At 39.0% G+C, this 13,557-nt stretch overlaps 1 protein-coding gene across 2 annotated transcripts in view; it reads left to right on the forward strand.

Annotated features, from left to right (window-relative positions):
• GRIK1 (glutamate ionotropic receptor kainate type subunit 1) overlaps positions 1-13,557 on the forward strand; it is a 157,507-nt gene that overhangs the window by 14,617 nt on the left and 129,333 nt on the right. The window lies entirely within an intron of this gene.

The following is a 13,557-nucleotide window of genomic DNA, read 5'->3' on the forward strand; positions in this document are numbered from 1 at the left end:
TACATCCTCCTCATGGCAAGACCTCTTTTGTCAAACATGCAAGATACCAAGCACAGTGAAAAAGGGGCATGGAGAGAGTCATGGAAAAGATGCTTCTCTCTTCCAATTTATTACAGACAATGAGCTGCCATGCATTAATCTCCATGGATAATGTGGGTGGAAACAATAAATTGTGAAATCTTATATAAATGAAAGATCTTAATAACATTAAGAATGATAACAACAGAGTTAATACTTTCTGGGCACTTCAGGATATAGCACTGGTCTTATGTCTAAGAAAGAAAACTCAGAATCAAAATAAAAAATAGATTAAAAATAAATTTAAAAAAAAGATTAAACCTAGACTTGTGGTTCTCAACCCAGAGTGATTTCACCCCCCTGAGAAACTTCTGTCAATGTCCAGAGACATTTCTTGTTGTCATATTGGGGATGGTGGCACTTTACTGACAGCTAGCAATTAGAGGTGCTGCTAAACATCCTATAAGACACAGGATCCCACCCCACCCCACAACAAAGAACCACATAGCCTAAAATGTCAATAGTCCTGAGGTTGAGAAACTCTAGCATAGGCAGAGACAATGGGAAAGGCAAGCCAGATGTTTAAAATAGAAGCACTAATAAAAAATCAGGAGATTGAATTTTGGGGAATGTAGGAAAAAAATAGCCAGGTTATATTTACTTGGCCTAATGGGTGTCTCTCTATATTTAAGTGGTTACTGTGGCATGAGGCAATGTTCTTACCTAAAATGGCACAAGGTGTTATTACACTCCCTAGTTTAAAATGTCTGGGGTGTACTGTTGGGTTGACTGGTAATGGGCACTAATTTCACAAGTAGACCAACCCCTCCATACAAATGCAGAACTGTGGGTTTCTGAATCACTTAGAAGAGCTCTCTGGGCACAGTCATCCAGCCTGACTCTCCAGTGCTATATCTCACACTGGGAGGGCATTTCTCAGAAGCCACTGAGTCATATAACATTTTTTAAATTGTGGTTGCAAACAATCGTAGACGTCATCAAGGCTAATCCTCTCACTTTATAGGAGATAAAATGACTTTCCCAGAGTGACACAGCCAGGAACAGGCACTGCGCCTCTTTTATCCCATCTGATGCTTTCTCCACAGTGACACATTGCTTCTCCAGTTAGGCAGACTATCTGTTACTTACTTCTAGACTATAGTTGCATTAACAAGTCTTTAGATATTATAAGTACCTCTCAGTAAAGAAAGCAAGCATGCTGCAGTGATGTCAGCAACTAAAGAACTTGAAAAGTGAATAAATATCATCAGCTTCTCTTTATCTTAAGGCTTCATCTGAGAATTTAATACAGTCATTAAAGTGTGTAATGGAGTGTGGGCCAGAACTGAGAAAAACACCCAGATTTTACACATAGCCTTCAAAATGCAAAGTATCCCTTCCCAAGAGTCTTTCATAACAGAATCTAGGTACTTCTGTTACATTTAAGAGAATGATTTGCTGATGAGGCTTCTCTTAGTTAGAAATCCACTTGGCTCATATAACTGGTCATATCTCTCCCAAAGGGCAGGCTTGGAATAGGCAAGGGAAGTGCCTGATGGCCATGGGCAGGGGCTGCTAGAGTTTCTCCTGTATTTTGATAAATGTGGCTATAAAATTCATTTGATGTAAGTGGTTCTTTCCTTGTGGCATAGAGTTTATATCATTCAAAGGAAAATTAAAAATAAAAATAAAAAGACACAGAAAATCATCTAAGAAAAGCCCTCTCAAGAAATGTCTGGCAGGGGCAAAGAGAAGTAGGATTAGTTCCACTTTGCACAAGCCATTGACACAAACATTTTTCTCCATCCTGTCTTACCATGTTTTATTTTGTGTTTGCTTTTCCTAATCATGTGAATGGTATGATTGGCTGTGAAGCTTGGGGGAAGTGACTCAAAGACTGTTCATCCTCTCTTTGTTCTAGACCCATGATCTGAAAAGACTGGGAGGGGTGGAGAACCTTTTTAAAATCTTCCAGCATGAAACCCTTACCTTACTGCATGTGAACGAACTGTTGCTCATTGTGAAATCACAGCAAAGGGTCCAGGTTGGCTTAATGGGCTTCATTTGGACCTCCAAGAGGCTGTTATGGTTTGAAAAGTTATAATGAAGACCACAGGACTTTCTATTCTAGTCAAGATGAGACACTAATACTCTGTGTGATTCAATTTTAACTTGCTCCATTAGGCCTGGACAACAACATGTAGAAACTCTTTCGGAGACCTTTCCTGAATCTGTCTGTGGAGTGTCTCTAGGGAGTCTGAGGGTTCAGGAGTTCAGGTTCCTGATGCCAGCCACTGCTCAACCATCCTTTCTCCTGAGGGAAGGAAAGGAAGGAAAGAGACTTGTATCTTTTACTGAGGTACCAAAGATGGTGTCTCGCACCCTGTATGTCATCTCAGTTTATCCTGAAGTAAATTTGGTATTCTCACTTCAGAGCTGAGAAAACTGAAGCTCAGATAGGTTAAGTGCCTCATACAAGGTCACTCTCTGAATAGCCAGCCTGCCCTATGATCTCAGATCCTGAATGCCTACTTTACCATAACGGACCCCCATTTCATAATGGATAACCATTCTGAACTAGGCTTCCAGAAATGTCTGGGGAAAACACAACCACTTGCTGCTGGTCTCCTTTAGATGAAATTAGTATTAATAGCTTTTACTTCTTTGGTGACTAAAATCACTGCTGAGAAAATTTTCTCTGCCAGGTCAACATATCTTTCTTCTCATGCACATTTCCCATTATTTCCCTGTACTTCCCTGCACCTTCATCATATTTTACTACTTTTTAATGATTCTTAAGAAAAAATAAATCAAATACACTTTAAAGAAGATATTTGACATTTATCTAAAAGTAAAAATTGGGGAAAAGTCTATAATTATTCTTGGGCATGATAATCATTTCAGCAAAGTGATTATTTCTATTCATATTGAACAAGTACTATATGATGAGAAACTGAAAAGTTATTTCCCCCAAATTAGTTAGAAATTCAAATGTCAAGACTTGATTAGGCTACAGGGGAGCACAGCTCTCATAACAAGAAATGGTCTTTGTGAATTTCTGCAGTCTGAGAGCGGCCCCAAAAACCAGCAGCCCACACATGGGACCCGTCAGGTCACTGCATGTCTTCTTCTCTCCCTGTCCATGCATCACCTCCCAGCAGGCATCCTGCTGCTTTTAGAGGATGCTGATCTCTCCTTAGCCTGCCTTTAATGTGGAAATCCCAGGTCCCCAGCCCCTCCTCACTCCCACACCCTCCACGTCCCTCTGTCTTCCCACTGATGGCTCACCATCCACTGCACTTGCACCTTCACTCTGAGTATGGTTCTCCCAAGGGAGTGGCTGATGGAAGATGAATTTAAGGCTGAGGCACAGGGGAATTCCCTGGCAGTCCAGTGGTGAGGACTCTGCGCTGCCACTGCAGGGGAACTAAGATCCTGCATGCCACACAGCTCAGCCAAAGAAACAAAAACAAATAAAGGTGAGGCACAGGGTAGGACGACTCTCGGTAGGGAATTCCTAACATGTGCCTAGTGCCATGCTGGGTGATAAGCAACCATCTCCTTTAATTGACATAATAATCATTGATATAATTAGTACTATCTTTTTTTTTTTTTCTGGAAATGAAAATTGAAGCTCAGGGACAGCGTTAATTTTATCTACCGAGCATACTTTTAATGCAAAAATCTGTGGCCTGCATTATGTGACCCATCCGTGCCCTCCAGCCTCCCTGCCAGCCTCCAGCTTCCAATACACTATTTCAAGGGCACTCTGCCTGGTCATGTAACATGCCCTCCTTTCCCTACTTTATGGCCTTTGCACTTGCAATTGCCAACACCTGGAACATTCTTTTCCAAAGTCTGCCTCACCTAAGCCTTCATGATTAACTCTTGTGAGATAAAGGAGAAGAAACTATTTTCTCATTCCTTATGACCTTGCACTCTACTTAGTTGCTCTGTAACCCTAATAAAAATCTATAATTAATTAAGGACATTGATTCATCTGTTATCTCTATCCCCTACTATACTGTAAACTCCAAGAGGATGGGAGCTTTCTTTGTCTTGTTCTCCCAAATCCTCAACATCTATTACATTATTTGACACACAACAAGTGACCAATACATCTATGTTGAATGAATAGATGAAATGAATGATCCAAGAACTGTGCTTAGAAGCTCTTAATCAGTAATCTCCCAAATCACCTTTCTCCCACTCCACTCAGTATGCTGAACTCTCAACTCTGCCAAGCACATTTGAACAAGTCACCCCTCTGTGCCTCAGTTTCCTCAAAAGGAAGGTTTCATTCAACCCTGAAATTCTGTATTATTAAGAACTGTAATGCATTTCAGCTAATGACTCTCCTTCCTGAAAATAAATTTGCCTATTTGGAGAACTGCAAAGTCGTTTTCAAATCCTGTAATAGGATTGAGAAAGCAGGTCACTATTTCAAGCATAGTGAAACCTAATGGGTCTCTGATAGGGAGGGAAGGGATGCAGTGGTGCTTCATTTAGAAGGGGAGCTGTTTCAGGGCTGGGCGAATTCCCTGAGCTAGAGAGTGGCCAATGGATGAGCATGAACATACTGTTTCTGACTCAGGAAAACTGCTGTCTTGTTTACATGCACAAGTGCATCAGACAGGAGATGTTTTTCCTCCTTCAAAACTCGTGGCAATGAGCATTAAGCTATAATTGAGTGATTAGCCTCCATAGAACATTTTAGTACCAAAATATTTTGTAGAATTATATTGCATTTTCTCCTGTCAACATTTGTGTGCTTTTGTTTCTTTCTTTTTTTTTTTTCTTTTGTTTCAATTAACATAAAAACAAGACCAGGCAGAAAATGTATTTCTTAAATGCTTGGCTTCCCTCTGCTAAGAAGTGCAATGGAAATACTGATTAATCAAATAATTTTGTGCATGGATTTTTGTCCCCATATAAGTTATGCCTAACATCTCTGACGAAGGCAAGCAGAGGTAGTTAGATGGGTTTCGTTTCATGTTTTCACAGGACAGAAGTACCATCAACCTTCATCTCTTAGGACAGAAAACATCAAGTCAAGCAGTACAGCTGTGATGTGCTAAAAGGTTGCAATTCTGTGTTTCGAAACTGCGCCAGCTAAGTCAGATCCCCAAGTCTGTTATTTCTAATCATAAACACATAAAATAAGCCAAAGACCTTAGGGCTACCTTTTACTCAACACTTATTATGTGCCAGGCACTGTGCTAAGCAAGTGAAATGCATCACTCATTTAATTTTTATGAGAAAATTCTGCATACAAGAAACTGACAGATTTCAGAGAGATTTTGTAACTTGCCCAAAGTCACAGAGCCAGCAAGTGGCTAAGCTGGGATTTGAAACTTATCTCAGGATTTAAAAGGAAAAGAAAATATCCTAATTCTGCTACTGTTATGTACACCAAGAAGTCAACTGATTCTCCAAGTAATGGAACCTGGAACACATTTTAGTTAAGCTTCATACTTCTTGGATGCATTATTTCCTTTGATTCTCAAACATCCAATCATCTCTAGTTTACACAAGTTCTCAAGAAATGTTGTTTATATTGAAGCCAAGTAGTGAATATGGTGGGGACATAGTAAAGAAATTCATTTTTTCATTCAACACATATTTGTTGAGCACTGATTGAAGGTGATAAAGATACAACAATGAAAACAACAACAAAACCCCAAATCTCTGCCACCTTAAGGCAAAAAGAGACCTTGAAAATGCATGTCACAAGAGTTTAGCTATCTAATGCCAATTTACTGGTTGGAGACCATGAAGCTAATTTCTAAAGCAGTAGGGGACTGTGACTAGAGTCTTAGACTGAAAGTTGGGAGGTGCAGCTGCAAACTCTGCTCTTCCCCTAATAAGATAAAATAAATGCCATTTATTGGGTAGTCATTGTGTGCCAGAATAGGCTATGTATTTGACTGAAGTGTTATCTTTTTACTGCCTCAAAATATCCCATGTTACAGATGAGAAGAATGAGATTCCAGAGCATACACTAGCAAGGCTGGAATTTAAAACCAGGGCCTAATGTGCCTCTGATCTGAGTTTCTTAGCCCGTCTTAATATGCTACTTTGAGCGAGTCTGTTTGTTTTTCTGAGACCCAGTCACCTCACCTGTAAAATAGGATTGTTGGATTAGATTCTAATTGTTGCTAAGCTTCCCTTCAGCTCTGAACCTCCATGCATACAAGTGATCAAGAATCCTCTTACTAGCATCTAGACATAAAGAACTTTCACATTGCCTTGTACTTAGTAGGCTTTCAAAGAAATGGGGAAATAATTAAGCAGTTCATTCTTTTGTAAGGTTTTTTAGAGTCCTTTGGTAGTCTTTGAGATACTTAATTGATGAGAAGTTCATTACTTTGGATAAATCCTGGCAATGTAATCATGATGAATCTCAGTTTATACTAACTGGATGATAATTTGCAGTTTGTTATATAATTTTTTTGACAGCACATTCTTATTCTAATTATGTTTCTCTCAGGCTGATATTAAAATCTCTTTACATTTCCTGAGCACATAGTTTGTTTGGATTATAAAGAGCAGTTCATAGATGTGAGTATGTTATTAATATACACAAGAATTAATTGACCTCTATGAATAATCAAAAATTTACTGAAAGGGTTTGCAATTTGTTTGTATTCTTAGTGTACAGGATGCCCTTTTGAGGATGCACTAAAACCTTCAATGAGTAGATTTGGAAAAGGACTTAGATTTGTTTCAATACAAATTGAGAAGTAATAAAAATCACATATATGCCTCAGAAATGCTCTAATGCTTAATTCAAGCTACATCAAAATTTGGCTGTAATAGGCAATAAGAGAAATTATCTTTGCAAGAAAGGTGGGGGTAATTTAAAAGGAATCATGTAAGGAATTTGAAGATGTGTGTAACAAAAAGCATGTCTTAAGCCTGTAGCAGGATCAGTGATCCTCAGCTCTATTCAAAATTTTGAGGATGTCTGCGCCCCTTGGCGTGACTTTCTCAGGGGAAAAGATCCATAGCTTCTATCTGATTCCCTAAAGAAGGCTAAAGACTGAAGTAGGTTAAAAATCACTTCATTATGTTAACCATACCTGCTTCTTCAACCCTTCATAGATGCAAGATTTTACCAAAAAGATCCCTCCACCCTACTTTCCCGGTGACTGTTAGCCACATCCTTTCTGTTATAAGCATGATCCTGTAAGATCTAAACGTCACCATTCATTCAGTTGACATGTATTGGCTGTTTTCTATGTGCTAAAGACTGTGCCAGGGTAAAGGGAGAATAAAGTGCTGTGAAAAACTTCAATGTATTGAATGAGGTTATTTAGTAGAGGACTTAGTTATTTGTTCTTTGCTGCATCTGTAAAATAGGAATGTCATAGCCCATAGCTCATGCTGTTTTGAGAAATGTTAAATGTGACAATGCCTATAAGGCACTAAGCAGCCCATCACTGATGCATGAAGTATTCCACATGTTATGGATTAGCATCGTCAGTATTATTAGTGATATGGTATCTAGGCAAAACTACAAGACTGATACAGTGCTTCCCAATCCTAACTCTTATCACTGCATCACCTCCTCTATCATATCACAATAGTGGTTCCCAAACCTCCTTTCAGTCTGAATTACCAAGTCTCACAACCTTATGAGGATCTCATCTGCTGTCATTAAATCTCCATGCCAGACTTAACATATTGCATCTTCCTACTCATCCTTTCCCCCACCAACCAGAAATACCATTCGATTACTCAAGCCAGAAACCTGGGAATCTCCTTCACTCTCCCTCACCTTTACTATTTATTAGTTACCAAATGCTGTAGATTCTGCCTTCTAAATATGTTTCAGATTCTACCTCCTTTTCTCCATCACTTTCATCATCTTCCTCCTGTGCTAGAACAATTGATCTCTCAGTCACAAGTCCCCTCCCTCTCCTTTTCTCTACCCAGCCTCCATGTGACCTCAAAAACTGTTCATTTTAAATAAAATATCTGATCTTACACCTCTCAAGTTTGAAATTCCTGAGTGCCCGCCCCACCCCCTTATTGCCTTAAGTATAAAGCCCGCATTGTTTAGCATGCCATGCAAAGCCCTAAGCACCTTGTGTCCACTGACATTATAACATCAAGCACACAGAAATATCTATTATTATGTGTATCACACAATTTTAACAATTGCATTACAATTTTTTTTTACAAACTATCCTTTCCTTTTTTTTTTTTAAAGCAGTACTTTATTTTTTTTTTAACTTTTCTGAAGACTTAAATTTATTTATCTATTTATTTATTTATTTTTGGCTGTGTTGGGTCTCCACTGCGGTGTGCGGACCTCTCACTGAAATGCCCCTCCCCTCCCGTTGCAGAGCACGGGCTTCAGGCGCGCCGGCCTCAGCAGCTGCAGCACACAGGCTCAGCAGTTGTGACGCAGGTGCCCAGTTGCTCTGCAGCACATGGGATCCTCCCGGACCAGGGCTCCAACCCGTGTCCCCTGCATTGGCAGGCTGACTCCCAACCACTGTGTCACCAGGGAAGTCCAAAACTATATTTTCTTCATGAAAGCTGACCCCATAAAGAGACCGAAGTTCTTCCTGAAAGATCACTAAAGGGATTTAAAATTGGAATCTAATTAATTCTAATATCTAAAGAGATGTTATAATAGAAGAGCTATGTAGGTCTGAATTCCTGACAGAAGAAGGACAAGTGAGTGAGGCTCCTCATAATACCTGCAGCATCATCCATGGTACAACCTTTTATAATGGGGGCCAGCTCTCTGAACAAGAATAGAGGGGCAACTTATCAAGCTCTCTTGGCTTGATGGATTCATTCCTTAAGATAAAGATCCAATTCCTGTCCTTCTAACTTTGCTCTCACCAAAGAACCATATGTATTTATTGGGGTTCTCAAAGTACAGAAGGACTTTGTACAAATTACTGACTTTCCTCCCACATATACCTCCTATTATAAATATAGCACAAAGAGCCCAGGATTGAAATCAAACCTGGGTTCAAGTACTATAACTATGCTCACATCTATAAACTGAGGATAACACTTCCTTCCCAATAGTAGATAAGGAACCTGTTACAGCAGTGGACATGTTGTAGCACTCATCAAATAATAGTTTTGATCATTGTTGTTATCCCTTTAAAATATGAGTTTGGTTAATATAAATCAGTGGTTCTCAGCTCTGGCTGTATGTAAGTATCACCTGGAGAGTCTTGGTATCACAGATACTAATGCCTAGAACATACCCTAGACCAAATAAATCAGAATATTTAGGGATAGTGTACAGTCATGTGTGTTTTTAAAGAGTTCTTTGGAGATACTAATGCACTGGGAAACACTGATAAAAATAATTGTTTTCTAAGCCTGATAGCTACTAGATAAATTGACAAAATAAAGTCATCTAAAAAGCCAAAAAACTGAGAAACAGGACCCAAATTATGATAACTTTATTGTGCTACAGAGATATCATGAGACCAGCAAGACCACCATTTACTGACTACATGACTAATCTCTCCCCCAAAAGGTCACCCTCAGGCAAATTTGAGGTATAGCTTTTATTACCACCATTACCAAAGAAGCTTATTGCAAAAAGATTACAGTGTATGCAACATATTCTCTGTTAAATTTCCAACTTCAAGATTCGTTCAGTTCTTTGCTGTTAAAACTTTTCTTCTACTGTAGTCTTTCTTATACCTCATATTTCCACCAATTTCCCTTGGATGTTTCAGAGAGTTTATTCTTTGGGTTCATGTAATCCTCCAAAAGCTCCACTCTCTCCTATTTGCCAGGTTGCCTATTTCATTCTGCTAGGGGAAATCTTTTTTTTCCTGCTCTGTTGTCAGCAAACTGTACTCCTTAAATAGCATAATCTCTTCTGCTGTGCACCTGGATGATGCCATGTGTCTCTTCTAGTAGGACTATCTTCTGAAGCTAAACTAAACCCCATTGGGCTCCACTCCATTTATTAATATCTATTAGTATCAGCTTCCCTTCTTCTTCTGACCATACCTCTGGAGAGAGAAGCTTATAAAGGAATTAAGACTGAAAGACACTCTCAAATAGTGCAGCTATTCCATTCACCTACACTGTGTGTAATACTCTTTGCTTTCCTTTGATTTCACTTGGAGGCAGGAGGAAAGTGGCCTGGGTTTGTAAATGGCATAGCACTATCTTCGAATGGAAGGAAAACCTTAGACTCTTTGTGAGTAGCTGTATCTGTGTACATGCATGTGGTTAGTATATGTATGTGAATGGAGGGGCACAAAGAAATTTAGAAAGTTTTCAACTTCAAACAAATCATGTTTCCTCTTGATACATGCTCTTGATATCAATACACCAAAATTGTGCAATCTCATAGGCCATAATCCCAGAAAGATGAGCAAATGTGGAGTGTTGGTTTCATATTGCTGCTGTAACAAATTATCACAAATGTAGTGGCTTAAACAATAAAAATTTACTCTTTTACAATTCTGGAGGTCAGAAGTCTAAAATCAAGCTGTTGAAAGGGCTATTTTCCTTCTGGAGGATTCAGGGAATATCTAATTCCTTGTCTTTTCCAGCTTCTAGAAGCTGTCCTCATTCCCTGGCTTGTGGTCCCACATCACATTGCCTTTCATTCCCTCTGTTTCCATCTTCAGATCACCTCTCTGCCTTCTGACCATCTGCTTCCATCTTATAAGAACCTTTGTGATTACACTGGGCCCACCTGGAGAATCCAGAGTAATTTCCCATAAACTAAGATCCTTAACTTATTCACATCTGCAAAGTTCTTTTGCCATGTAAAGTAACATATTAGCAGATTCTGGAAATTAGGATGTGGACATTTTTAAGGCGCCATTATTCATCCTACTCCATAAGGATATGGGTAGTTTTCTACATGTCAGGGTTTTCAGGGATCCAGTACTATTTTCCATACACTCCACTGTTACCTTTGTAGATATGTTACAGTCATTCAGTGTTGTATGAGTGTCTTTTTTGCATCAATAAAGATTGATCTAAAGGCCTGATTTACCTAGCTTGTTCTGCTGGTGACAAACATTAAAAAATATATTGCCAAAGAGCATTCTGCTCAGAGGATAGTGCAATTGCAGCCTAAAGTATCACAGTTGGCAGGTGAGAAAGAGCTACATCCTAGAGCCCAAACTTTCTTCTTGAAACTGCTTCTCTGAGACTTGATATTATTCAACTGGTTTCCTGAAGATTTATTTTATGCTGAAATAACTTATTTCTATCTTGAGGTAAAAACATTATTTTAGCCACATTGTGTGTCACATATTTGGAAGCTGTTCACTTGAAATTATTGACTAGAAATCATGTCTGATGGTTTAGAATCTATCCTGATACTGAGAAGGCTATAAAAGGGACAATACACTTTAGGTTAGTCAATATAAACTTCTAATACACCTATTTTTCAATGGAAAGATGCGGTAATAAAAACCCTTATAAATATTATAAGAATCCCTCAAAAATGCTTAGGAGCACTCCAGGTTCCATTTCAAGTTTCTGCTACTATGATAGCAGCATTATGCCAATTATTTGTGATGTATGAATTGCTTTTAGCAATGGATGCTGAGAGTTTGTGGAGAATTGCTGTCTCCATAGCTCTGCATTGCCTTCAGGAAAATGATCCTGTTGAAATGTGACATAGGCGTCTTTATACCAGGACATGTTATGGGAAGATTTTTCTCAGAGACTTTCCAAGTGTCTTATAGACCAACTCTGTCACCAACCATGGGAATTAGACTCCACAAACTCTCTTCATCTATACTTGGGCGAGGGTTCTCAAGACAAACTAAAATACGGTCTTTGTGATGCTTAGGCTGTATGTGATACTTTTACTCATCTAAATCCAAAAGACCGTCTTTGCAAAGAACAACAGGGCTCAACCAGGAAGAATCAATGCTACTGTGAATAAGGCCATGAGAGTTCTATTGTAAAAACTCCAGAGAACAGTTGGGCAAATGTGGAGCCATGATAGTTAATGAACAACAACTGTGCTTCAGAGAACCTTGATAACAGTGGGGTCATTAGAGTTGTCCTTCCAAGAGTCAACAGCCAATGAGTCCTTTTTTTTTTTTTAGCATGCTTATTAGAGTATAATTGCTTTACAATGGTGTGTTAGTTTCTGCTGTACTACAAAGTGAATCCGCTATATGTATACATATATCTCCATATCCCCTCCCTCTAGCGTCTCCCTCCCACCCTCCCTATCCCACCCCTCTAGGTGGTCACAAAGCACCGAGCTGATCTCCCTGTGCTATGCAGCTGCTTCCCATTAGCTAGTTATTTTACATTTGGTAGTGTATATACATCCATGCCACTCTCTCACTTCGTCCCAGCTTCCCCTTCCCCCTCCCTGTGTCCTTAAGTCCGTTCTCAAAACTGAGTTATTTGTAGTAAGGTGGATGGACATAGAGTCTGTCATACAGAGTGAAGTAAGTCAGAAGGAGAAAAACAAATACCATATGCTAACACATATACATGGAATCTAAAAAAAAAAAAAAAAAAAAAAAAAAAATAGTTCTGATGAACCTAGGGGGCAGGACAGGAGTAAAGATGCCAATGAGTTTTATTCTGCTTTCTGATGATTCATTTTGACTACAAAAGAAAAAAAAACAGTAATTATTTTCTAGCCATTGAAACAATAGAATAGTCTGTGGCATTTCCATAATAGCATAATACAGAGAAAGCCTTCACTTCAGCCTCTCTTCCCCTCACTCGTTTAAGGATTGTGTTATCTAGATAGAAAGGAATGTCATACGTATGCAGAGTATGTAGCACTTTTAGTATTTTGGTATTGTTCTCTGTATTAGCCAGGGTTCTCCAGAGAAACAGAACCCATAGGAAATATATATGAAGAGATTTATTATGAAGAATTGATTCACTTAACTATGGAGGCTGAGAAGGCCCACAGTCTGCCATTTGCAAGCTACAGACCCAGAAAGGCTGTGGTGTGATTACAGTCTGAAACTATAGACCTGAAAATCAGAAGAGTCAGTGGTGAAAATCTCAGTCAAAGGGCAGGAGAGAGCCAAAGTCCCAGCTTAGGCAATCAGGCAGGAAGGAAAAGGGGTGAATTCCTTCTTCCTCTGCCTCTTTATTCTAATCAAGCTCTCAGTGGATTGGATGATGCCCACCATATTGGGAAGAGTCATCTGCTCTCTCAAAAGCTTATTTCATCTGGAAACAGCCTCACAGACACACCCAGAAATAACATTTAATCTGGGCACCCCTCAGCCCAGTAAAGTTGACATGTAAAATGAACCACCACCATCTACAAGAACTTTTGAGTTCTTATCATTGATTCTGCAAGGACATAGAATATGATTAACTATGAATGGTATTTTGTTAGAGGCCTTTTTGTTACCCTAACCCAACCCAGCTATATCAGATCTGAATTGTTCATCTCTCTTTATGGAAAAAAAAATATTCCGCTTCTCCCAACCATGATAATTTATTCATGTTATACCTTTATTATGCAAAGAACTGAAGCAGCCTAGAAAAATACATTTGAAAAAAGTTATAAATATTTTTTAAGAAAGGGAAAGA

Source organism: Lipotes vexillifer, unplaced genomic scaffold, assembly GCF_000442215.2.
Source record: "Lipotes vexillifer unplaced genomic scaffold, Lipotes_vexillifer_v1.1 scaffold284, whole genome shotgun sequence".
Taxonomy (NCBI): Eukaryota; Metazoa; Chordata; class Mammalia; order Artiodactyla; family Lipotidae; genus Lipotes; species Lipotes vexillifer.